Genomic DNA, 26,996 nt, shown 5'->3' on the forward strand with positions numbered 1-26,996 from the left:
AGAAAGCCGCCCAGATTTGGAAATGCGAGATCTGCTGTACAATCCCAGCTCTGCAGTTCCCCAGCCCTTGCACCCAGGGCAAGGACTGACGACTTGCCTTCTAGACTGAGGACTGAGCCTTCTGACCCTCATTTGCCTCATCTGTAAAATGGGACTCATACCTGCAGAAGCCAGAGTATTTCGGGGGTTTTCTACTACGTAAAAATTCCTGGCCATACACGGACGACGTGAAAACTATACCATGACGATTCTTGGCACATAGTAGGTGCTCAGTGAATGTTAGTTATTTCTTGGCCTTAGTCCTTTTTCCGTAGCCATCTGATATCCCTGAGTGATTTCATATGAGAATTACTGGATATTGGGGTGCCTGGGTGGCTCCGTCGGTTGAGCATCTGACTTCGGCTCGGGTCACGATCCCACAGTTTGTGGGTTCGAGCCCCGCATCGGGCTCCGAGCTGACAGCTCAGAACCCGTAACTTGCTTCCGATTCTGTCCCTGTCTCTCTCCCCTCCCCCGCTCGCGCTTTGTCTGTGTCTCTGTCTCTCGAAAGTAAATAAACGTTAAAAAAAAAAAAGAATTAGGGGCGCCTGGGTGGCGCAGTCGGTTAAGCGTCTGACTTCAGCCAGGTCACGATCTCGCGGTCCGTGAGTTCGAGCCCCGCGTCAGGCTCTGGGCTGATGGCTCAGAGCCTGGAGCCTGTTTCCGATTCTGTGTCTCCCTCTCTCTCTGCCCCTCCCCCGTTCATGCACTGTCTCTCTCTGTCCCAAAAATAAACGTTGAAAAAAAATTAAAAAAAAAAGAATTACCAGATACTTCTCCTTCCCGGTTAACAGATCAGACCACACCCCCAAACACAGGCTACACTGAGGCCACGGGGTCCATCTCACGCTACTGTTCCGGGGATCAGGCCTTCCAGCAGCACGCTACTGTTCCGGGGATCAGGCCCAAACTCCATGACACCACATGTGGGGTGAAGCCACTCACACCTTCTTCTTCCCCTCCGGTCACATCCCCATGTAGAGCCTTTGGCGATGCACTTTCATCTGCCAAATAGGCCCTTTGCCTGGCTAACTCCTCTTCAAACTGCCAGAGTTTCCTACATCCCGCCTCTGGGCTCCCTCTGTGTCTTTTGCCTTCCCCTTCCCGCTGGCATCAGTGGTCTTGTCCCACTAGACTGTGAACCAGGACGGCACGGTCTGTATCCTGTTCATCTTTTATTCTTGGTACCAGCAAAATGCTCGGCATACAGTAGGAGCTCAGAAGATACTTCTTAAGAGTCTAAGAGGGCTAATCAACACATAAAAAAAGAAATCAGAGGAAGATTCCATATGTAAAGACAGAAATTCTCCTCTAGTTCATGTATAAATTCAACGCCGTTTCCAAACCCATATTCTAATAGGGTTTTTACGAAACCTGGGATACTAATCCTAAAATTTGTCTAAAGAATAAATCCATGAGAACAAACAAGAGAAGCTTGAGAGGCTGCTGTGAAAAATAGCAAGATGTGTTCTGAAGCTTTATCAATTAAAACAGTGGATTCTGGTAGACGATTAGGCAAACTGATGGGTCAGACCGAAGAGTCCAGATAGATACATACCCGTGTGCACATGAGAACGGGGGGCATGATAAACGTGGCATTTTTTTTTTAATTTTTTTTTCAACGTTTATTTATTTTTGGGACAGAGAGAGACAGAGCATGAACGGGGGAGGGGCAGAGAGAGAGGGAGACACAGAATCGGAAACAGGCTCCAGGCTCTGAGCCATCAGCCCAGAGCCTGACGCGGGGCTCGAACTCAGGGACCCCGAGATCGTGACCTGGCTGAAGTCGGACGCTTAACCGACTGCTCCACCCAGGCGCCCCTAAACGTGGCATTTGATAACGTCACGGAAAGATGAGCCATTTAAAAAAACTGGAAAGTCAACAATCAGCGGTCCAGTTGGGAAAAAGCAAGTTAGATCCCTTCTGGAATCAGCCAGGATGGGCGGTGCTGTGCTGTGGCGACAAATTGCTCCTGAATCTCAGGGACTTAACACGGGGAAAGCTGACTTCCGGTTCCGGGTACACACATCCGTTGCACACTGGCGGGGAGGCTCTGTTGGTGGAAATCACACAGGAGCCGGGTGACCAACCAGCCGCCATCTCAAACACTGCCATAGAAGGTCTGCACTGAGACCGGAAAGTCTTGCATTGGCCATTGGAGACTCGGTCTTGAGGTGACTCCATCACTCGGCTCACAGCTCAGGTTGGAACTAATCCCATGGTCCCATCCAACCCCATGAGATAGAGAGAAAGTGAAATCCTATCCTATGGTATGAAGTGAGCCAAGGGGCCTTGCAGTGAAGGGTGCAATATCTACACACAACTTTCCCCCGTCACTCGATGCCCCTACCCCTCGAAAAAGTATTTTTATTAAAAAAAAGAAGAAGAAAATACAGAAGAAAAGATTTGTGATCTCAAAGAGGAAGATGCCTTCCTATTCAAGGCATTAAACTCAGAGGCCGTGAGAGCAAAGACCTACAGATTTAGTTGCATAAAAAATGCAAAAATGTGTTTAATGTATATTAGCCTTTGAGAGACAAAGACAGAACACGAGCAGGGGAGGGGCAGAGAGAGAGGGAGACGCAGAATCCGAAGCAGGCTCCAGGCTCTGAGCTGTCAGCACAGAGCCCGATGCGGGCCTCAAACCCATGAACCGTGAGATCATGACCTGAGCCGAAGTCGGTCACTTAACCGACTGAACCACCCAGGTGCCCCGAAAATGAAAAATTTTTGCATGGCCAAATAATCTACAAATGGAGATAAAGGGTAAGTGACAGACCAGAGGAAGTCTTTGTACCTGCATACGTAACTGACAAAAGGTTAGTATCCATAGTATACAAAGAGTTCTTGAGAAAATCAATAAGAGGAATCAATATGTAGAATAAGGGTCCCATGATAGACGGTCTTGTTTAGAGGGTTTGAGGAAATAGACATGCTCATTTACTTATTGTTATAAGTATAAACTGATTTTTCTTTTTTCTCTTTTTGAGAGTGTTTTGAAAATACCTATCAACATGTTAAATGCACATACACTTAATGCAGCAATTCTAGTCCTCATACAAAATATCTGTAAATGTATGCTCACGGTGTTATCTCCTACAAAATATTATTTACAAACGTATATGGGACAGGTTGGCCAGTACGGAATTACTGGTAATGGTTTAAAAAAAATACTGCTTTTAGAAAGAAAAAAAGGACTAATATATTGCTTTTAAACAAATATGGTGCAAACATACCACGGAATATTGTGCTGTCATTAAAGAGTGTTAGGTGGTGGGGCGCCTGGGGTGGCTCAGTCAGTTGAGCGTCCGACTTCAGCTCAGGTCACGATCTCACGCACGGTTCATGAGCTTGAGCCCCACATCGGGCTCACTGCTGTCAGCGCAGAGCCCGCTTCAGATCGTCCATCCCTCTCTCTTTGCCCTTCCCCTGCTTGCGCTCTCCCAAAAACTCGATAAATATATATTTATTTTTAAGTGTGAAGCAGTATTAACAAATGCAGACATGAAAAGATGTCCGTGATACATTTGTTGTGTGAGGTTTGAAGTAGTCATTGATCACTCCTCCTGCCCTCTGATTTCTAACATATTTAATAATGAATCCTAAGCACCAAGTAAGATCTGTTTTATTGACGATGAAGTGGGATAAGAGAGAATCCAGTGGAGGGTCCGACCACATCCCACCAACCCAGACCTGACTTTTCACAAGTGAGAAATCAATTTCAGTTTTTTAAAAAATTCCAATAATTACAGTACTCATTCTTCGGGAATCTTTACACGTGGAAAGAACAGGGCTCCGGGGGCCGCTTAGCCCTAGTACGGCATCATATAACGGATGAGATGTTGCTTTTTTTGCCCATTGGGGAAAGGGCGCCATGTTCCTGGAGCTGTCCCATTGCACAGGCAGACCCTTCCCTGGAGTCCATGAGAACACTATGAACCTGCCCCAGGCTCCCCTCCCCTACTTGCCTCCTCTCTTAGGAAGCTCAGAATCTTATTTTGCCTTCAACAGCCTAACCTTCCCTCAGTCAGAGTTATAGGATTTTATTCTCTTTATTTTTTTATTTTTTTTTTAGTTTATTTATTTTAAGAGAGAAAGAGAGACGCAGAGAGCGGGAGAGAGAGAATCCCAAGCAAGTTCAGCCCTGTCGGCACAGAGTCCGGCTTGGGGCTCAATCTCACAAACCGTGAGATCATGACCTGAGCCAAAATCAAGAGTCAGATGTTTCACCAACTGAGCCACGCAGGCACCTCTAGGATTCGATTTTCCACTCCCAACTACCTCGCAACATTTGTGTCTTCCTTCTGCCTGCTGGGCTTCGATCCTGATCCCGTGGTGCCTTGTGTTTCATGGTACCTCCATGTAGCACAAGGCAAGCCTGGCCGGGAAGCCCAGCTCCTTAAGACTTGGGAAAGTTCAGTTCTTTCGCCTCAGTTGTGCAGGGTGTGCAGTGGGAGTGGTAGTCACGTATCTCTCCCATGGATGCCTCCTGAGAATTAAATGAGATAATGCATATATTGCACCTGCACACAGAAAGCACTCCCCAGAGGTCAAAATAACCATTTTATTCCAAAATGGCTACATATGGCAATGTCATGTGTGTCTGCCTAATGGGTCTCCTAACAAAAGTGGGGAGGCTGTAAATAAATGTGACACATGTTCTCACCCCATCCTCATATTTGGACATCCGCATAGTTTTCTGTTTGGTAGCTTGGAAGCCTGGGCACACCTTGCTGTGCCCTGAGGGAGGCGGATGGGGGGGGGGGGCCGCAGCCAGGGGCCAACTGAGACCTCCAGGGCAAGGAAGAGAGGAGGGAGCCTGGAAAACGGCAAAGGAAAAGGTTCTGGGCTTCGATAATGCCCAAACACATCCCAAACCCTGATCCTCCCTCTTTTCAAGGTGGTCCCCAAAGCCTGCCCAAATCCCACCATTCTCCAAAAGGCAGTTTACCTGGCCAGTCAGCATTGCCCATCCAACTGGTGGATGCCACAGTCTCCACATCCCACAGCCCGGCTCTGCAAGGAGCCGGGGTCTCAGGCCCCTTGTCTTACTGTGATAGCCCCATCAGGCTTAGCTAGGTGCCTGGGACAGAGCAAAGACTTAGCAAATGTTTGCTGAAATGAGACTTCACTGATCTCACAGTGTTCCTTGGGGGCCAGTCCTAACACCCCACAGAGAAGTGGGATATTAATCTTATAAAGTGGCTCCACCCAGGAGGAAGTGGAGAGAGGGAGAGGGGAGGATAAAAGCAGCCCGTGGAGGACCCGGGACCGTAGGCAGCTCAGGAGCTCCTACCCAGGAGGACCGAAGGGCACTCCCAGATGGGAAGGGGGTCGCTTAGAACTTATCTCAAAGACGCATGATGTAGCAGGCTCGCGGCTTGGACTTAGATTGCATGTTTATTTGGGGTGGCTTGGAGGGCAATTGATAGAAACAGAGTCGGGGGGGCCTGGAGTCCCCAACCCTTCCCCCAGCCACCCAGGCTCACCCACCTGAAACAAACCCCTTCCTGGCTAAACGGAAAAGCAATCTTTCCCTGGCAGGGACCCCCACTTCATTCCCGACAACGAACATCAGCCCACGAGGGCAAACTGGGCATCGTCTTGGCCCCATCCGTGCAGGGTGACCTTGGCAAACCCACTTAACCCCCTGGGCTTCAATTTCCCCGGCCATAAATTGAGCTCAACCTCTATGCCCCACTTCTCTACCTCCTAAGCAAAGCCTGAGAAGCCTGCAGCGCCCCCTCCTTGGGGACAGCCACATGAACGGGAGCAATTTAGAACTGGAGCCCAAATCTGAGGTCCCAGGGACCCGGGACTGCGCGGTCCCCTTGTGCTGCGCAGGCTGCAGCTGGGGATTACAGGGCCACCTCCAGAGGCCGGCTCCGGTGGCACTGCCTGCCCAAAAGGCCCCACTCTTGTCAGAATATTAACACTCTGGATGCATTTGTGTGTTCCTCATGATTGCGACCACGGTTCCAAAAGGATTATACAGCATCCATATTTATGAGACAAGCCCAGACAAAGACGACCACATTTTAAAAGATGCAATTATCTCTAAAAAGTTCAGCTTTATTTTCATGCTAATGAATACAATATTTTTAAGCAAACCTAATTGGTTTGCCTGGGCTCCCATAAAAGCTCTCAACTCATTAGAGCTCCGAGGTCCCCTTCAAAAGGGGCTTTAGAGGGAGATGGGGGGGCTAAGCAGGGGCTGGAGCCCAGGCGTGTTCTCAGAACTTTTCCTCATGCCTGCTGCTGTCCCCTGGCCCCCTCCCCTTCCCAAGCCCTCAGGATGGGTGACTGGTGAGGCCTTTCAGGAAAGGCCACCCTGAGAGTCTGTGCCCTGGGAATGGGGGAGCATCAGGGGAAACTGAGGACCGGACGGAATGTCTTCCCTTCTCTCTGCAGAGAACGTGAGGCTGTGTCCCCCCCCATCTACCCCCATGGCCTCCCAACACTCATACAACACTGTCACAAAATGTCTGCCTCCCTGGTGGATGCTGGAATCCTACCCAGAAACGGGATCTTCCAGCAGGCCACCAGCCAGGGCTTTGGGGACCCCCCCCCACCCTGGTCCCAGGTACCCCTGTGCTCTAACACCTGGTCATTTGCTTTGACATCACCAGCTTTCGGATTTCACCCTCTATGTTTGAGGTGTTTCCCATCTATTTTTTTCATTACTTGCCTCTGTAAGGTACATTTCACCAATGAGAAAACTGAGGCCCAAAGGCACAAAGTGAGTTTGTGTCAGCCTGCAGGTCCCACGTGTTCTCCAGGACAAGCCGGACACAGGGCTTTCTGTGAGCAGGGGCTATCTTCCTTCCTGTCTGAGTCTGTGTCCCGCTTGCCTCCTGTCTCAGCCACCTCCCTGCAGTCTGAGCTGGGTCCTTTCCATACGTTCCCAGATCCCCCCTTTCCCCCCAACTCTTGGCCCCTGGGCACTGGGTACAGCTGTGTGGCCTGTGCACTGTGCAGTACCAGGGGGTGATGTCGTCTACGAATGGCACTCCCTGGAGTTGTACAGCATTATGCCCCAGTCAGCATCCTTACCCCTCCTGGCTTCCTACAGGGCCACTGGGGGATCTTGGACTTGTAAATTGCACAGGGAGAGATTCACGGGCCCCTTAACCACCTCCCTCCCGGAGGCTGAAATCCAGGTCCCTGGTAAAAAGACAGTGGTGTTCAGGAAATGACCGGCAGGCTCCGAGAGGGGCTAAGAGGAGTGTTGGAGCAGAGCAGAAGCAATGGAAAATGCGGCCAAGGCTAAGCTCCAGCCTGGAGGTGAGGAGAGGAGGGAACCGGGCCCGGCACAGCCACTGAGTGGCTTGGTGCCTCCATTTCCCCATCTGGAAGTGGGGAGGTGCAGCCTGCTAATCTCTGAGGTCCCATCCAGTGCGGATGTCTTTTGATTCTACTGCAGATTTCCCCAGACAGGGAAAGAAACAACGACCTAACACTAGGCCAGGGGCACCTGGGTGGCTCCGTTGGTTGAGCGTCCAACTTTGGCCTCGGGTCATGATCTTGCAGTTCATGAGTTCGAGCCCGGCATCGGGCTCTCTGCCGTCAGGGCAAAGCCTGCTTCAGATCCTGTCCCCCCTCTCTCTCTGCCCCAATCTCACTCATGCCCATGTACGTGCTCTCTATCTCTCTCTCTTTGAAAAAATAAATAAACATCAAAGAAAGAAAGAAAGAAAGAAAGAGCTAGAATCCAGTTGAAAAGGCAGAAAAAGGGCCTTATAAATTTGCCATGTGGGACATGATTCCATATACCCATCCCCATTCCTGGGGGGAGACAGGCTTTTAGAGTCAGGCTCCAGGGTCTTAGGAAGAAGGTTCAGGGGCCAGCAGAGCAAGCAGGAAACGCATATAGAGAGAGAAAGTTATTGACTGAACCTTAAAACCTAAGCCAGCCGACCAGAGAGGAGGGGAAAATCATTCCAGAAAGGGCTCTGTGACCCAGCGACAAGAGGTACTTGGAAGTGACGGTGGCCAGGAAAGCAGGCCAGCTGCTGAGAAGGGGAGAACAGAAGCGAGGCCTCACTGGGGGTCTGTGGTTTACAAAGCACCGTAGCGGTGATCTCTTGCCATCCTCAGAACCACCTGAGGAGGAAACGACTGCGTTTCTTATGCTACCGAGGAGTAAAGGAAGCCTCAACAGAGGGTTGTCTGTCTGGAGACATCTGGGCTGGGGCCAGAGCGGGCCCAGGACCTCCGCCCCCTGATACCCAATTTGGTTTTCATTTTCATTGAACTACCCTGAGGCTGGATTTGCAGGGCCTTGGAGAACAAGATCGAGACTAGGGGTGGTAGCTTATGGGCAATAGGGAGCCCCCCAAAGGTCTCTGAGCAGAGGAAAAGCCCAGAATGAGCATAAAAGGCTGGGGGCCTGCTTAGGAGGAATATTGTTTCAGATTTAGTGAAAAGGTCAATCCAAGGCCCTCTGAGGTTTGTCTTGGAGAAGCTGAGTTACAGTTCTCCACTGGCCCTCAGGGGGTCCCCGGGGGCATGCCCCGAGGGCTGTGGGAACTGAACTCCGGCCCAGGGATGTGGCTGCAGGGACCCAACCCAAGCTCAGAGCCAAACCCCCAGCCCCTAGTCTTTACTCCCGCCTAATTGGCTCAGATTTATCAAAGTAATTTTTAAGGGGGAATTTTATATGAAGGTAATTACGCTCAGCTGAGCTAATTTTATTAAACAATGCTGCCTTAATGACAAACAAATCTGTTATTAATTTGTAACCAAGCAGCTATTTCATTCAATTTGCAGCATCAGTAATGAGCCCTGTGGCCAGAACAGCCCAGAAGCACCCCTTTCTGAGGAAGGCAGCGTGGCCGGGAGTCCAGCACCCTGGACCGGGCCCCAGCGCTGGCAGGGACATGTGTGGGACTCCGACGGCACCCTCTCTCTCTCTGGGCTGTGTCTCTCTGTGAGATGAGAGGTTGGGGCGGTGCCCTGGGGGACTGCCCCCTGAGCAGCTCCGGGGACTAAGAGTCTGGCTGGCCTTTCAGTACTTCCTGTGTTTTCTTCCTTAAAGAAGAAATGGGGAGAACAGGGTCACAGGGTAACCGTGAGGGCGAACGAGCATGTGCAAAGCCAGTGCTCAGGCACATAGGAAGCATTATATGAACATTTCTTATTTTTCTTAATATTCCCAGAATCCGGAATGTGGGCTGGGGACGGTGGGCAGCCCACCGCCGTGGGTGAGAGTTTCTGCCTCCCCTGATCATTATCACCCCTTGATTCTGGGTTTCCCTGGAACCCCCTTTCTAGGTGGAAAGAGACCAGAGAATGAGGCTCTAACTTCAACGCTGCCCTTGGGTGACCCTGGGGACTACGCTGGCCTCTCTAGCTCTGCAGCATGGGGTTGGCCACGCTGTCCTGCCGAGCAGCCAGGCCGTCCTAGGGAACACACAGGATCACGAGGGGGCCCTGGAATATCCAGCGTGAGTCAGGATAACCTGGAGAGCTCGCAGTAAAATGCTGGTTCCCTGCCCCAAGAGACGCCCCAGCACAGAACCTCCACAGGTCTGTGCACTTCGGGCTCTCCGTTGAGAAACCCTGAACCTCTGATGTCACTTGCCGGTCTGCAGGGCACTCTACACCCCCTGCCTTCTGTGGTCTCACCGGCCACATCTGGCTGAGGAAAGCATGGTTTCTCGAAGGAAAGTACCTCGCACAGTTGATGAGTGGGAGGCATTGCCGGACGCCAGATCCCTCAGTCCCTTGTCCTTAAGGATGCTCAGGCTGGGGCTGGGGCAAGACGGTCCGTGCACCTTGCAGTCACCTGGGGGCCATGTTGACAGGATGCCTCTGAGTCCGCCCAACTGTAGGGACCCACTGTCCTGGCTGCAGAGAAGCACAAACCACTTGAGAGGCCACCTTTCAGCGGGTGGCTATTAACATACCATCTGTGCACCAGCACAGAGACAGCTGTCCTCCAGGGTCAAGAGCCCCCGGGCCTGTCGCAGTGCCCGGCTTTCTGCCATTAGGGGGAGGGCTATTGTGTCTCCGGGAGGCCTTTGTGAAATCCCAGCCTATAAAGGTACATGCTCCATTCAGCCCCTTGGCAAGGCCTGAGTTTTGTCCAGAAAGTTTTTCCTGACATTGATTCCCCAGGTCTGCCGAGCCAGCTCCTCACAGCCACCCCCCCTGTACCCATCCAGCGAAGGAGCGGGAATTCTGGCCAAGAGGACTGGCTGAGGTAGAAAGAACAACAGAAATGCCCACCAGACCCTGCCACATCTAAAACCAAGAAGCAAACCCTGAGGAAGCGGGGGCGTTTCACCTCAGCTGGGCCCACCCTCGGGAAGGAGGCTAACAAATAGCACTGGCCGGCCCCCCAAAGGGCCCGGCAGGGAGGGTGGGGAACTTCCCGCCACACCATGCTTGGGCAGACACCCACCGCGTTCCTGGGCCTGTTTTCTACAATACCCTCTTTCCCTCTTCTTCCTAAGTCCACGTGCTATAGGCACCCGCCATCTTGACTTCTTCGCTTCCACCCATCCTTTGGGCCGACCTCAATTCCCGGCCTCCCCCTCCCAGAACCTTCATGCACTTCTCAGCACTTCCCCTCCCCCCAGTCGGGCCTCCGATGGCCAATGAAATGGAACTGGAAGTTTCGGGTCTCTTCTAGGCAAAGGCAGTCAGGAGGTGACAGGTTGGTCCTCCTTTTGTAACAAGTAACCAAAACCCTAACGGTGAATTAAGAGCTCTTTCTATCTCGTGGAACAAGAAATCTCAAAACAGGCAACACTCTGTCATCTTGGCTGTGTAACAGATGAGCCCAAAACTTAGTGGCTTAAAACAACAATAAACAGTTACGAGCTCACACGGTTTCTGTAGATTAGAAATTCTGGAGCAGCCTGGTGGCAGAGGGTGGGCACAGGAAGAAGGGGTTCTGGCTTGAGGTCTCCATGAGGTGACAGTCAACATACTGGCCAGGGCTGCAGCCATCCAAAAAGCCTTGGCTGGGGGCACCCGGGTGGCTCAGTCGGTTAAGCATCCACCTTCGGCTCAGGTTATGATCTCGTGATTCCTGAGTTCAAGCCCTGCATCAGGCTCTGTGCTGATGGCTCAGAGCCTGGAGCCTGCTTCAGATTCAGTCTCCCTTTCTCTCTGCCCCCCCCCTCCCCTGCTCTCTCTCTTTCTCTCTCTCTCTCTCAAAAATAAATAGACGTTTAAAAACAATTTTTAAGGCTTGGCTGGAGGTAGAGAGTGAGCTCCCAGGGTAACTCTGGCAAGAGTTCTGGCACTTCTGGCAAGTAGTGCCGGCTGGCGTTAGGAGCCCTCCGCTGCTCGCCCCACCGGGGTCCCACCACAGGCTGCTTCAGTGTCCCCATAACATGGCAGCTGGCTTCCCCCCAGGGTGAGCAATCCCTGAGAACAGAGCTAACGCATCCATGCCTATCTCTGAAAGACACCTTCATTTCTGTCACATCCTCTTCCTTAGAATCGGGCCACAGTCAAAGAGAGAATAGAAGCCCCACCTTTGGAAGGGAGAGAGGTCAAAGAGTTGGTGGACATATTTTCCAACACCACCCCCAATAGCGTCCCCACTGGAAGACACGGAAGGAAGCGAAAAAGGAGGGAAAAATCGGACACCGAGAGAGTCGGTAATCCACACATAGGAAACCTGGTCGCGGTCCTAAATGCTTTTCGTACCATCAACCTGAAATGCACCCGTTCCAGGGTCTGCTCTGAGGAAGGCGTCTGCTCGCTCCGACGTGAGCTTTGTCCCCTGGGGCGGCATGGTTTCAGAGTCAGGGACCTGACATGGAGTTCCTGATCAGCCCCATCTGGCCCTGAACCATTCAGTTGCCGGTGCAACCCCAAGCAAGGTCAGTCACCTCTCTGGGCATCCGTTTCCGGCTCTGGAGAACAGGAATACCCACTTCACAGGCTCCAAGGACCAACTGCGTGCTTTGTAATCTATTAAGCATGAGGCCCCTGTGCGTTCTGCCTCTTGCCATTTGCCCAGGGTTTGGGGTGAGGCCAAACCCACCAGAGGCTTCTTGTCCTCTCTTTCTTCCTGTCTAATTTCCAACACACGGTGCTCAGGCAAAAAAGAGGAGAACTGGGCACGGAGGCCAAGTCCCCAGCATAGAAACAGCGGTGCCATTGTAAACGCCTCCAGCAATGACACCCCACCCAGCAGAGGCAGCCTCGTTCCCGGCCCCGCTTAACAACGCGCAGCGTAATTTAATATGAGCAGCTGATCTCATTGCTTCCATAGCAAGTTTAATTTGCTGGGAAAGCGAGTTGGTGAAGTTCTAATAATGCAGAGCCGCAAATAATACCAAAGAGAGTTTGCATTATGATAACTTTCCAATTAAAATGGATTAATGGAGGAGAAACGGCAGCAGGAGTGTCTAGACAACATATTACTAAATCCTTGGAGAGGGAGATGGAAGGGTTGGGGGGGGGACAAGGGGAAGCGAAGGAAACAGGGAATGTCACGAGTTGGAGGCACCGGGGTGCCATGTGCGGGAGGTACCAGGCACGGGCTCCTTATCGCCGGTGCCCCACCTGCTAGAGAGCACACACTTGCCGTCGCTTGGGAGAATCCATCTTGTAGGACCCAAAGGCCTTCGGTCTCTGGGCCTCTTTTATCAAAATGCAAAGAGTAGCTTCAGTCTCCCCAGATGGCCTCTGTCGGGGATCCACCCGCCGCCACCTGAGAGCACCGTGTGTAATAAGGAAAGGCCCTGGCTGAGAGTCGGGGACACACACGGACGGGGACACCTGTGCTGCACGTGTCTGGGCTCCACTGCAGGCCTCAAGATAGTCCCCCCGTGTCTGCACCAGCAACCCTGACCCCTGACCCCTGCCGAGCGACCCAGGTGAGTCCACTCCGAACCTCTCTCCTGGGAACCTGAACTTGACACCCGGGAGACCCAGGGCGTGCGTGGAACTGGTGCTGGGGCTTGTTTGTGCAGGCACTTCTCCAGAAAAGCCACACATCGCTGCTCGAGACTGAGCATCGAGACATCGCTGCTCAGTAGAGCAGCCGGGGCTCCTGCCCTTCCGAGCCAAGCCTGTCAAGTCTCCCGCCATTCTGTGACGTGCCCCAGCATCCGTGTCCTTCCCCTTAGCTTAAGCTAACTGGTTATCTTCTGTTGCCTGCAAACAAACGAGGTTTCACAAATATATCACTTCTTGTCTGTGGGACCGAGGGAAAGTCACTTCACTCCTCTGAGCCCGTTTTCTAGAAGATGGGGAGGCACGCGTACCTACCTTGTGAGGTTGGTGGCTTCCTGCATTGGTAAAATGACGCGTTAGGGATAGTTCTCCATTTAGGTCTCTCTGACTTCTGGAGTTGGGAGATTTTATAAGTGGGTCCTTGAGGGCCGGGGGAAGAGGTTAGCTGGACCACCGATCTATTTTATCAGCATCACTACACCTGCCAGTGAGCATCTCAACACCAGACTGAGGCTCCTCCCAGAAATCCCTAATGATCCCCCTCCGCCTGGGAAGGCTCTGTCTTGCAAAGCACATGAGCCTGCGAGTCAGGCTCTCCTGGGTGAAGGGCTGGCCACGTGCTGCCCCCTGCAGGCAGCTCATCAAATAGGCGAAGGAAAAGCCCACGTGAGCAGACACAGTCGTCACCCCGGTTTTATCTCCTTCTCCCAGGTCCCTCGCTATCTGCAGCTGGATATGAAACTACCACTGAAAACAAAGGAGTCTGGGGATAAGGGAACATATGAGACAGGAAATGACTAGGGAAAAAAGGTCACCGCTTCCTTCATATTCATCAACACTCCACCTCATCCCACCTACACACACACACACACACACACACACACACACACACGCAGAACTGAGTCCAGGGCAGCCTTGATGGGAAGGGAGAGGAGTTATATTCATTGCACACCAGTTGTGAATCATGCAGTATATTCTCCATCAACTCATTATTGTCATGATCTTTCAGACAGGAAACACCAATCCCCATTTTACAGATAATGAAACTAAGGGTCAGAGTAGTTCACTTGCCCGAGGTCAAGCAGTTCATAGAAGTATAAAGTCGGTTTGAGTCCAAAGACTTCCCTCTTCACCAATGCTCTTCAACTTTTTTTATTTATCTTTTTTAGAAGTAGAAACTGTGCTCCCAGATCATGAGATCCCGTGCCCAGTAAGGGGCACTTGGGTGGCTCAATCGGTTGAGCGTCTGACTCTTGATTTCAGCTCAGGTCATGATCCCAGGGTCATGGGATCAAGCCCTGTGTCAGGCTCTGTGCTGAGCAAGAAGCCTGCTTAAGATCCTCTCTCTCTCCCTCTGCCCCTCTCCCCTGCTTGCTCGCTCTCTCTCTAAAATAAAATTTAGGGGCGCCTGGGTGGCTCAGTCAGTTGAGTGTCCAACTTGGCCTCAGGTCACGATCTCACGGTCCGTGAGTTCAAGCCCCATGTTGGGCTCTGGGCTGGGCTCTGTGCTGACAGCTCGGAGCCCGGAGCCTGTTTCGGATTCTGTGTCTCCCTCTCTCCCTGACCCTCCCCCGTTCATGCTCTGTCTCTCTCTGTCTCAAAAAGAAATAAACATTAAAAAAATTTTTAAATATAATTTTTAAAAAATAAGAAAATTTAAAACAAGTAAAATTTTTAAAATTTAAAAAATAACAAAAGCTCTCTCTGGTTGAGCGGGGTGGTGGTTGTATAGAAGGAGAGAACAGCTTGTCCAGCCCTGCCCACCCAGCCTCACTGTGAGCCCTCCCCTGTGCTGGAGCAGGTCCTTGGGCACAGACGCCAGGGATCCTGTCCAGTTTGGGGTGAGAATTGCTGCTTCCCTCCCAGGCGGGTTTTGTTAGAGGCCCCAGATCAAACTAACAACGTTTTCCAATCCACTGAAAAGAAAGAGCTCCAGCTTCAGGGATCTAGGCTGAAATTCTTTTTTTTTTTTTTTTTTAATTTATTTATTTTTTAATTTTTTTAATGTTTATTTTTTTTAATTTTTTTTTTAAGTTTTTATTTATTTTTGAGACAGAGAAAGACAGAGCACGAGCAGGGGAGGGGCAGAGAAAGAGGGAGACACAGAATTGGAAGCAGGCTCCAGGCTCCGAGCTGTCAGTGCAGAGCCTGACGCGGGGCTTGAACTCACAGACCGTGAGATCATGACCTAAGCTGAAGTCAGACGCTCAACCGACTGAAACACCCAGGTGCCCCTAGGCTGAAATTCTTGTTCTAGACACTTAGTAGCTGTCCAAGTCTCTCCACTAGTCTGAGTTTTCCCAAGATGCTGTAGCCCAGCGCCGTCCAATAGAAATATAATCCGAGGGGTGCCCGCATGGCTCAGTCGGTTAAGCGTCTGACTTCAGCTCAGCTCATGATCTCACAGTTCATGACTTCGAGCCCCACATGGGGCTCTGTGCTGACAGCTCAGAGCCTGAAGCCTGCTTCGGATTCTGTCTCCTTCTTCTCTGCTCCTCTTCCACTCACACACTCTCTCTCTCTCTCAAAAATAAATAAACATTAAAAAAAAAAAAGAAATATAATTCAATCCAAACATGTAATTTTGAATTTTCTAGTTGGCCACATTAAAGAAAAGGTGAAAAAGGTAAAATCAATAATAATATTTTTATTTAATCCAATATATTCAAAACATTATTATGTCAACATGTAATCAATATAAGAATTTATTGAGCGCCTAGGTGCACCCAACTTCAGCCTAGGTCGTGATCTCGCAGTTTGTGAGTTCGAGCCCCGCATCAGGCTCTGCGCTGATAGCTTGGAGCCTGGAGCCTGCTTCCGATTCTGTGACTCCCTTTCTCTCTCTGCCCTTCCCCCGCTCGCACTCTGCCTCTCTGTCTCTCAAAAAATAAACATTAAAAAAAATTATTGAGCTATTTCAAATCCTTTCTTCTTTTTGAAGTTGATTGATTTTGAGAGACAGAGAAGTCAAGCTGGGAAGAGGCAGAGAGAGAATCTTTTTTTTTTTTTTAATGTTTATTTATTTTTGAGGGGGTGGGGAGGGGCAAAGAGAGAATGAGACACAGAATCCGAAGCAGGCTCCAGGCTCTGAGCTGTCAGTACAGAGCCCAATGCGGGGCTCAAACTCACAGCCTTTTCTGAACAGAGTCTTTAAAATTCCGTGCATACTTTAAACATTCAGAACATCTCAATGCAGACTTCAAATTTACTTTGGCAATCCTTGATCTTTATTTAGATTTCATACAATTTATAGTTGAAGAAGTAAATTCACATAGCCAAGTTGTTCCAAACATGCTTAAAAGTTTTCCAATAACTGGATTGACTAACAGTTTTTAAATAGAAATCAAAGTTAAATAAAATTGGTTTGGCTGGCAAGAAAGAGAGACCCTCTCAAAATATCTTCCTATAATGGTCTGGGAGTGGGAAGGCTTCAGAAAGCCGTCATGAGGACACGAGGACAGGAGTTCAAGTCCAGCCAAGACTCAGGGGCCTCTGCTGAGCTAAGGGGCAGAGCCGGGCAAGCCTCATTGAGCGGTGTTTCTGATGCCGGGACAGCCACAGGTCCTCTGAGGCCTCCGATCCCTTCTCCAGGAACCTCTAGGGCTTCCTTCCCGTGCCTCAGTTTCCCCAGCAAGTACTGCTATCACCATAAACCTTTCTGTCCACAGAACCTGGAGAATATTGTAGATATTCTTTTAGAATATCTCTTATTCTCGCGGTTCGGGAAATCAAACCCCACATCGGGCTCTCTGCTCTCAGTGCAGAGCCTGCTTTGGATCCTCTGTGCCCCTCTCTCTGCCCCTCCCCCACCTGTGCTTGCTCTCTCTCAAAAATAAATAAACATTAAAAAAAAACACATTTAAAACATTTACCACTTTAACCATTTTCAAGAGTACAGTTCTGTGGCATTCAGGATATTCACGTTGCGTTACCACGCCCGTCATCCGCCTCCGGAATTTCCATCTTCCCCAACTGAAACTCTGTACCCAGTAAACACTAGCTCCCCATTCCCCCTCCCATGAGCCCCTGGCAACCACCATTCTACTTCCTGTTTCTGTGAATTTAAGTATTCCAGGGCCCTCCTTCCGGCAAAAGCCTACAGTATTTGCATGACTCGATGACTGACTTATTTCACTTAATATAAGTTCCTCCGGGGGCGCCTGGGTGGCTCCCTCAGTTAAATGTTTAGACACTTGATTTCAACTCGGGTCGTGATCTCACAGTTTTTGAGTTCGAGCCCTGCAGCCAGTTGTTGCAGTGTCAGCGCAGTCTGCTTGGGATTCTCTCTCCCTCCCTCTCTCTCTCTCTCTCTCCCAAAATAAATAAATAAACATTAAGAAAAGAAAAGAAAAAAGGAGCGGGGGTAGATTTTAAATATATATTATATATCATATATATATACTATATACAGTGTATATTATATATTATATACTATATACAGTGTATATAGTATATATATTATATACTATATATTATATATAGTATATAATATATAATATATAATTTATATAATTTATATTATATATTATATATACACTAATATACATTATATATCATATATACTATATACACTGTATATAGTATATACTATATACACTGTATATAGTATATACTATATATTATATATATTATATACTATATACAGTGTATATAGTGTATATAATATATACTATATAGTGTATATAGTATATATATTATATACACTATATATTATATATTTAGTATATAATATATAATATATATAATTTATAATTTATATAATTTATACTATATATTACATATATATATACATACACTAAAACCTTGGATTGCAAGTAACTTGTTCTGTGAGTGTTTCTAATAAATTTTAACTTGATAAATGAGCGATGTCTTGCAATATGAGTAGTACATGACACCAAATGTCACATGATCACAACTGAACCAATGGTTCTTGAAATTCACTTTGATGTACAGTGCTTTGGGTTACAAGCATTCTTCCGGAATGAATTATGCTCACAAACCAAGGTTTACTATACACACACACACACACACACACATACACACACACACATATATATACATATACACACACACATGTGCATATATATACATATACACGCACATATATACATATATATACACTCATATATACATATACACACATACATATATATATATATATATATATATATACACACACACACACACACACACACACATATATATTCCTCCAGGTTCATCCATGATGCAGCATGTGTCTGAATTTCCCTCCTTTCAGAGGCTGAATAATATTTCGTCGTATGTATATACTACACTTTGTTTATCCATTTATCCATCAATGGACACTTGGGTTGTTTTCATTTTTGGCTCCTGTGAATAGTGCTTCTATAAACATGGGTATACAAATATCTCTTGGAGACCTGCTTTCACTATTTTGGGGTATATACCCAGAGTGAAATTGCGTATGGTAATTGTATGTTTAATTTTTTGAGGAATCGCCATACCATTTTCCACAGCAGCTGCACCATTTCACATTCCCACCAGCAATGCATAAGGGTTCAAATTTCCCCACATCCTTGCCAACACTTGTTATTTTCTGAGTTGCTGGGTTTTTTTTTTTTATACTAGCCATCCTAATGAGTATGTAGTGGTATCTCATTGTAGTTTTGATTTGCATTTCCCTGCTGATTAGTGATGTTGAGTATCTTTTCACGCGTTTATTAGATGTTTGTGTATCCTCTTTGTACAAATGTCTATTCAAGTCCTGTGCCTATTTTTTTTTTTTTTATTTTGAGAGAGAGAGACAGAGAGCATGTGAGTGCACACACACGAGCAGGGGAGGAGCAGAGAGAGAGAGAGAGAGAGAACAAGAGAGAATCCCAAGCAGGCTCCACACTCAGCGCAGAGCCCAATGCAGGATCCATTTCCACAACCCTGGGATCCTGACCTGAGCCGAAATCAAGAGACGCACACCCAACCGACTGAGCCACCCAGGTGCCCCAGTGCCCATTTTTAAATCAGGTTGCTGCTGAGTTGTCAAAGCGCTTTATATATTCTGGATATCAATCCTTATCAGGTATTTAAGAGGAGCCTGGCGTCACTCACCAGCTAAATGCTTTGGCACAGAGAGGCAGAGGGGCTCAGGGCTGGAGGGGGCGTGGAGGGTAGCATGGGTCTGGTCTTTCCTCTTGGACCACATCAGGACTACTGTAAATATTACTGCATTATTTTATTACATTCTGAGCCCACCTTTTGATTTTCCATTTCCCTTAGACCCTGTGGAAAATTAACTTTATTAAATCAATATATGATTTGGGTGTTTTAGTTTTTTTCTTTCTCTCTCCTTCTATTTCCTGTTTCTCCTAACTACCTCATTGTCCAGGGGCGGCCACACAGCATTTTAGGTAGCTGAACTGGGATTCATTTTAATCTAGACCAGGTATACTATTGATTAGTCTAGCTAGGGGCAAGTAACACCACCTCTCTGGGACTTCGTTTCCTCATCTGCAAACTGAGCAATGAATGTGACAGTACTGTACACACTGCAGAGCAAGGGCTTATTATTCTCATGATTATAGTTCCAGCAATTCGTCACTGCTTTAAAGCCACAAGGGCTGGGGAAAGACGTGACAAGTCGCAGAAAGTCACGGAGTTTCCTTCTGTGAACCAGGATGCTATAGAGCAGTGACACGGGTGGGCAGAGACGGAAAGTTTCACTCCCTCCAGAGCCACGTTCTCTTTGCCTCCCCGACCTCTGACTTCCTCGAAGTTCCTGCAGGTGATCAAGTCCTATCTGCCTATTTTACAGGGGGTGGGGGTGGGGGTGGGGGCAACCAAGGCCTACAAAGAGAATGTGCATGGTCCTACAAGCATCAGTCAGTGACGGAACCAGTCCTCCCACCCAGAGGACTGTTCGGGGCACCCCTGTGCCTCTTCAGAGGTTTTCAACCAGAGTGCCAAGACCACTCAACGGTGAAAGCATGGTCTTTTCAACACATGATACTGGGAGAACCAGATATCCACATTGACAAAAAAAAAAATGAAGTTGAAGCTTTACCTTACACTATATACAAAAATTAAAATAGACTAAAGACCTAAATGTAAAATCTAAAACCTTGAAACTCTTGGGGGCACCTGGGTGGCTCAGCTGGTTAAGCGTCTGACTCTTGATTTCAGCTCAGGTCACTATCTCAGGGTTCATGAGTTCGGGGCCCACATCGGGCTGTGTGCTGACATTGCATAGCCTGCTTGGGATTCTCTCTCTCTCCCCGTCTCTGCCCCTCCCCAGCTCAAGCCCTCTCTCTCTCTCTCTCTCTCTCTCTGTCTCAAAATAGATAAATAAACTTTAAGAAAATAAAATAATAAAATAAACTTATGAAACTCTTAGAAGAAAATAGAAGAAAAAGCTTCAAGACCTTGGATCTGGCAAAGAGTTCTTATGCATCACACCAAAAGTACAGGCAATGAGAGAAAAAATAGATACAGTGGGTGTCACCAAATTAAAGACTCTTGTGCACTGTCAACAGAGTGAGAAGGCAACCCACAGAATGGAAGACAATTTGCAAATCATATGCCTCATGAGTATCCGGGATAGATAAAGAACTCTCACGACACAGCAACAAAAAGACGGAGTCCAATTAATAAAAGGTCAAAGGGTTTGAACGGACGTTTCTCCAAAAAAGATATACAAATGGCCAACAAGCACATGAAGAGACATTCAACACGATTGGCCGTTAAGGAAATGCAAATCAAAACCACAATGAGATACCATTTCATACCCACTAGGATGGCTATGATCACAAATCTAACTAGTGTGGGGATTAAGGCGTGCACTTGTCATGGTGAGTACCGAGTGACGTACGGAACTATTGCATCACTATATCGTGCACCTGAAACTACCAGAACAATGCTTAATATATATATACTAATAAAAATATATATATATGTAAATATATACTAAAAAATATAAAAGTTAAACATACAGGGGCGCCCGGGTGGCTCAGTCAGTTGAGCATCCGACTTGAGCTCAGGTCATGATCTCGCAGTTCCTGAGTTCGAGCCCCGCGTCGGGCTCTATGCTGACGGCTTGCCAACGCAGAGCCTGTTTCGGATCCTCTGTTCCCCTCTCTCTCTGCCCCTCCCCTGTCTGCGCTTTCTCAAAAATAAAATAATAAATAGTAAGAATACTTAAACACAAAATTTATATACGATCCAACAAGTCAGCTCTTAGGTATACACCCAAGAGAAATGAAAACACAGTAACTTGTACACAAACGTTCATAGCAGCACCGTTCCTAACAGCTAGAAGGTGGAAACACCCCAAAGGTCCCTCAGCAGACGAATTTATAAACAAATTGCGGTGCAGCCATACGAAAGACTATGATTCCGCCACCAAAAGGAGTGAAGTATTGATGATTACACCTTGGATGAACCTCAGAAACGTCACGGTGAGTGAAAGAAGCCAGACGCGAAAAGGCACGTATTATATGATTCCTTTTACACGAAAGGCCCCGGGACAGGCAAATCCATAGAGACAGAGAGCAGACTAGCGATCGCTGGGCCGGGGGAGGAAGCAACGGGGAGTGTGATTACTTACTGGGCAGAGGGTGTTCTGCGGGGCGGTGGGAGGGGATAGACAAACGTCCAACTACAGAGAGGTGGGAGGCACACGACATTGTGAATGCACTAGCTGCCACTGAGATGTACACGTTAAAACAGTTAAGCGTACGTGGAATTTCATCTCAATTTTTTAAATGGACATAGAAATAGCTAGGCTAAGACAGAGACAGGGACCTGGAGAGAGGGATTGAGAGGGAAGAGCCAGAGTAGTCGGGGAAAAGCTGCAGGCCATTACACGAAATTTATTAGTTCTGTTCGGTCAGTGGGTTATACCAGCTAAATTTAATATGGATCTCTATACAAAGAAAATGCCTTATTCTACATAATGAATATTTAATCACACATGGGTCGGGCAATTTCACAGAAGTAATTAAAAGCAGTCTTTTGTTTATTGCCCCAAAATGATAGCGACCCGCTGACCGGAGCTACAGACACAGTGACATATTGAAAACGTTACCTACTGACGTATGTTATTAAAGAGGAATTAAGGGTCGCTTTCTTCCTCTCCCCTTAGAAGCTAATCATTCCTAAGCCCTCCTGTCTGCTCGCATGCAGGGCGCCGCTCCAAGGGGAGGCCATCTCCCAGATGAGGCTGGAGGTCTAGGCCAGCACCCCCTTGATCTGCAACCTTCCCCCCACAAATCCAGAAATTGAAACAGATGAGATGGATATTGAGACCCCGGAAAGGAAATACGGCATGACGTGTGTTCTCTGTGGAAAGTTCTCCCCACTGTCCTCCCACATCGGGCCAGCTGCAAATTCCTGACAACTCCACTCCTGTGACTCTAGTCATGACGCTCTGTTTCCTCCTTTGTCACTATTACTCCCTGGTTCAGCTCCCCACTGCCCTGCAGTCCTGTTCCCCGGGTTCCAATCTACCGATGACTGACTCCTCCCGGATCTATGGATCAAGGCCCTGCTTCGCTCGTACGCCTTCCGCGGCTCCCACCGTCTGTACTCCTTCTCCCCGTGGCATTCGAGGCATCCATTGCCTGCCACCAGCTGAGCATTCTGCATCAGCGTTCTTGCTTGCCCAGGGAAAACAACCGTGGCTGGCTTAAGCCAGAAAGAACCTAATAGGAGGACATTGGGGATCTCACAGAATCGATGGGAGGCATAGGGAGGTTGGCCAACAAAGAACAGAGGTAGAGTCACAGATGCCAGGGGCGGTCCAGCCAGGACGCCACTGCTGGCACTGCCCCAACGGGCCACTTGCCACCATCCAACAGCCCTACAGCCTCTAAATGTCCCCACCTTCTCCCATCAGCCTCCAGACACCCAGTCCTAGGCAGGAGTGTCCAACAGACACAGCGTGGTCTTCTTCTGCGGACTCATCACCACCATCCAGGAAGAAGGGAGTCTGGCCCGCTCTGCTTCCACGGGGAGAGGCCAGGCCCTCGGTTTCCAGACACACTGCCTGCCCCACAGCTAAACCAACATTGCCTCCATGCCCTATGCCCTCCGGGTGCTCTCCCATCCCTTCAGCTCTGCTCTTACCTTTTCCCCCTTCAGAATGCCTCCCCCTCACCTCTTCATAGCCAGTGGATCATCCTTCAAATTATCCAGTCAAATGCCACCTCCTCTGGGAAGCCTTCCTTGATTGCCCCTAACACCCCCCCCCCCCAATCTGGATATGATGCCATCTGAGCCTCTCTCTGCCATGTATTAGAGCTTGTCATGCTCCTGGGTGGCCCTCCCCTATGAGACCATGTGTTTCTAGAAGGCAGGACTCATGACTTCTCTTATCCTCAGGGCCAAGCACAGAGCCAGCCTGGTGTGCACAAGGAAGGCTTAAATGGACAGAAACGGGTCTGTAGAAGGAAGGTCTGCCTTGGGCCATGCGCCTGCGTCTACCTTCTGGCCCCTCAGAGATCAACCCGAAATAGTAATGAAACTAGCTGGGTATCTTCCCTTTACACCCCTGCCCAAGATTTTTGGCTTCCTTGGCCCATGAGCATCATTGGAGAGCCTCCTTACATTCAGATTCTTGCACCCTGCCTTCAGAGATGCTGAGTCCCTCCCCTAGAACTTGGATGCAAACGGCCCACAAATCGCATTTCAGAAACTCCACTGGATCGCCTTGACTCTTTCCACTTTCCAGGGCCCCTCCCCACCCACATGCACCCCTGCCTGCATAGCTGCTCCCCAGTCTCTTCCACAAGGACGGACACAGAGCCGACTCCACAAACACGTAACCTGTACTGTCGCTTACAAGCTTGCACTTAAAATGACTCAGTGCTTGGTGAATGCTCACTGTCAGCGTCATGAAATCCTTTACAATTTTCAAACAGGGGTCCTGCTTGTTGCTTTCACACTGGGCCCCGCAAATTAAGCAGCCACTCTGAGGGGACAGTGTCAGATACACTCGCTTACACCTCCAAGAGGGGTTCTCTTGCCCCATCATGAAGAGAAAACAGGAAAAAGGCAATGTTGAAACTGAGTGCAAAGGAATGTGGGATGAGTCAGCTTCTGATCACCCTGAAATCACAGCCCATGGGTGACCACCCAAGACGAAGGCTGGGCCGGACAGCAGGGCTCTTCATGATACAGCAGTATAAATTGCCTCTACTCACTGGAATCAAATTCATAACACCATCAGTGTCTCTCCTGGCTCACCTAACAGCCTGTTCTAAATCAGCGAGTTACAGGGGTACCTGGGGGGCTCAGTTGGTTTAGCGTTTGACTCTTGATTTCGACTCAGGTCACGATCTCATGGTTTCTAAGTTCAAGCCCCACATCGGGCTCTGCGCTGACCGCACAGAGCCCACCTGGGATCCTCTCTCTCCCTCTCTCTCAAAATAAATAAATAAACTTTAAAAATAAATGAATAAACAAATGAGTCACCTCACCCAAGATTTGTGCTACATCAGTGACAACACAACCACAACAGCCTCTGTGGGGGAATTTGTACTTGACCGTGAATTCGTTATATACATATTTTTTTTACTGATATATAATTCACATGTAATAAAATGCACAGATTGTACATGTACAGTTTGAGGCATGTTGCCATCTGGATGAATTTTAACATATATTCACTTGTGTAACCACCACTCCAATCAAGATATAGAATATTCCGCTACTCTAGAAAGTTCTTTTCTGCCCCTCCTTCCTAGTCATCCCTCATCACCACCACTGGCCCCAGCGACCCTTGTTCTGATTTCTATCACTATAGGTTCATCACGTTGGATCTAATATCGCGTAAAATGCGATCATTGAGTACATACTCTTTTCTGTTGGCTTCTTTCATTGAGCAAAATTTCGGTCAGACTCGTGTTTATTGTTGCATGCATCGGTTCGTTCCTTTTTGTTCTAGATGGTATCCCATTGCATGGGTGTGTTCCAATTAGTCAGCCCTCCCTCCGGTCGATGGCAGTGGGGTTGCTCCCAGTTGGGACCATTATGAATAAAGCTGCCGTGAATATTTCTGTCCAAGCCTTTTGGTAAGCAAATGTTTTCTTTCCTCTTGCGTAAATACCTGGGAATGAAATTGCTGAGTCATGAGGTTTGTGTCTGTTTTACTTTATAAATAACGCCAACCTGTTTTCCAAAGTGGCGGCACCGTTTTATTCTCAGACCACAGCAAAGGATGTGAGTTTCAGTTCATCCGCGTGCCCTTCAACACTCGGGCTGCTGACCTTTTGATCATTCTTGCAATCATTTTTTCTATTTATTTATTTATTTATTTACTTACTTACTTACTGAGAGAGAGAGTGCACACGTGTGCATGTGAGCAGGGGAGGGGCAGAAAGAGAGGAAAAAAGAATCTTAGGCAGGCCCCATGCTCAGCGGAGAGCCAGAAGCAGGGCTCGATCCCAGGATCCTGGGATCATGACCTGAGCCGAAATCGGGTTGGGCACTCAACTGACTAAGCCACCCAGGCTCCCCTCTTTCAACCATTTTAATTGACATTTCTCTGGTTTGCAATGATGTTGCACACTTTTTCACGTGCTTAGTGGTTATTCATATATCCTCCTTTGTGAAATATCTGTTCAGGTCCTTCACCCACTGTTTTTTAATAAGATTGTTTGTCATTTTATTATGGAGTTATAGGTGTTCTTTATATACTCTGGATATGGACTCCTTGTCAAATGTAGGCAAGTACGTAATTTGTCCCTGTCTGTCACTTGCCTTTTCATTTTCTTAATAATGTCTTTTGAAAAACGGAAGTGTTTAATTTGTGGAGTCCAAAGTATCCATTTCTTTTCTGGTTAGTAATTGGGGGGGGGGGGGGGCTAAACTGTCTTTATCCCAAGGTTGTGAGTATCTTTTTCCCCACATTTTCCTCTAGAAGCACCATAGTTTTAGATGTTGCATTCAGGTCTATGATCCATCTTAAAATAAGTTTTGTAGACGATATGAGCTGGGAGGTCAAGCTGTATTTTTCTCCCCGAAGATGTCCACTTGCACCAGCACCATTTATGGAAAAGACTAATCCCTGACCTAGTGAATTACCCTAGTGCCTCTAAAAATCAATGCATTATATATGCACATGGGTCTATTTCTGGACTCTCTGTTCTGTTTGATGTATTTGGTCTGTTACACTGTTTCGATGCCTGTATCTTTACTTACTGTCAGCCTTTTGAGTCCAGCTCTCTCTGACACCTTTTCCCCTTCTCTCCCCCCACCAGTACATACTCCCCTGGCACATTCTATTCAAGAGGCGTTTTCCCCGGAAAGCCAAGGCGGTTAAGAACTATTGGCTGTCCCCACTTCCAAAGTGTGTCCGTAACGGGAGAAGGTGCAAATTTCTTCTTCTTTCTACTGACTGGAATACAGAGATAATGACTGGAGCCGCCGGGTGGATTATAAAGCAATCTTAGAAATCAAGGCCAGGAAAGCGAAAGAACGAAATAGAAGGAGGTCGACTGAGCCTCTGGCACCCAGGAGTGCCAGCCCTGAACCACAAGCCTGCATCTTTTCCGTGGGAGAAAAAATAAACTTCGTTCCTGTATAAGCCACTGATATTTTGAGTTTGGTCACTCACAGGAAAGCCTGCTTGTAATGGACACGGGAAAGGATGGGAAAGATACAATGTTTATCCAGAATGTGCCTATCAGGGGCGCCCGGGGGGCTCAGCTGGTTGGGCGCCTGATTCTTGATGTCAGCTCGGGGCATGACCTCACAATTCGTGGGACTGAACCCCGTGTTGGACTCTGCACTGACAGCGTGGAGCCTGCTTGGGAGTCTCCCCGCCTCTCCCTCTCTGCTCCTCCCCTGCTCACTCTGTCTCTCTCAAAATAAATAAACTTTAAAAAAAAGCACGTGTGTACTATGCTATGTCAGATTCATTATTTCATTTAAAGTCGTATTACAACCCCAGGAGGCAGAGATGATTATCCTCAAACAGATGGAGGAATTAAGGCTCAGAGAGGTTGAGTGACTTATCCATAGTCACACACCTAGTAAGAAATAGAGTTGGAATTCAAAGCCAGAA

The sequence above is a fragment of the Leopardus geoffroyi genome, chromosome B3 (assembly GCF_018350155.1).
Source record: "Leopardus geoffroyi isolate Oge1 chromosome B3, O.geoffroyi_Oge1_pat1.0, whole genome shotgun sequence".
In the NCBI taxonomy this organism is placed as follows: domain Eukaryota; kingdom Metazoa; phylum Chordata; class Mammalia; order Carnivora; family Felidae; genus Leopardus; species Leopardus geoffroyi.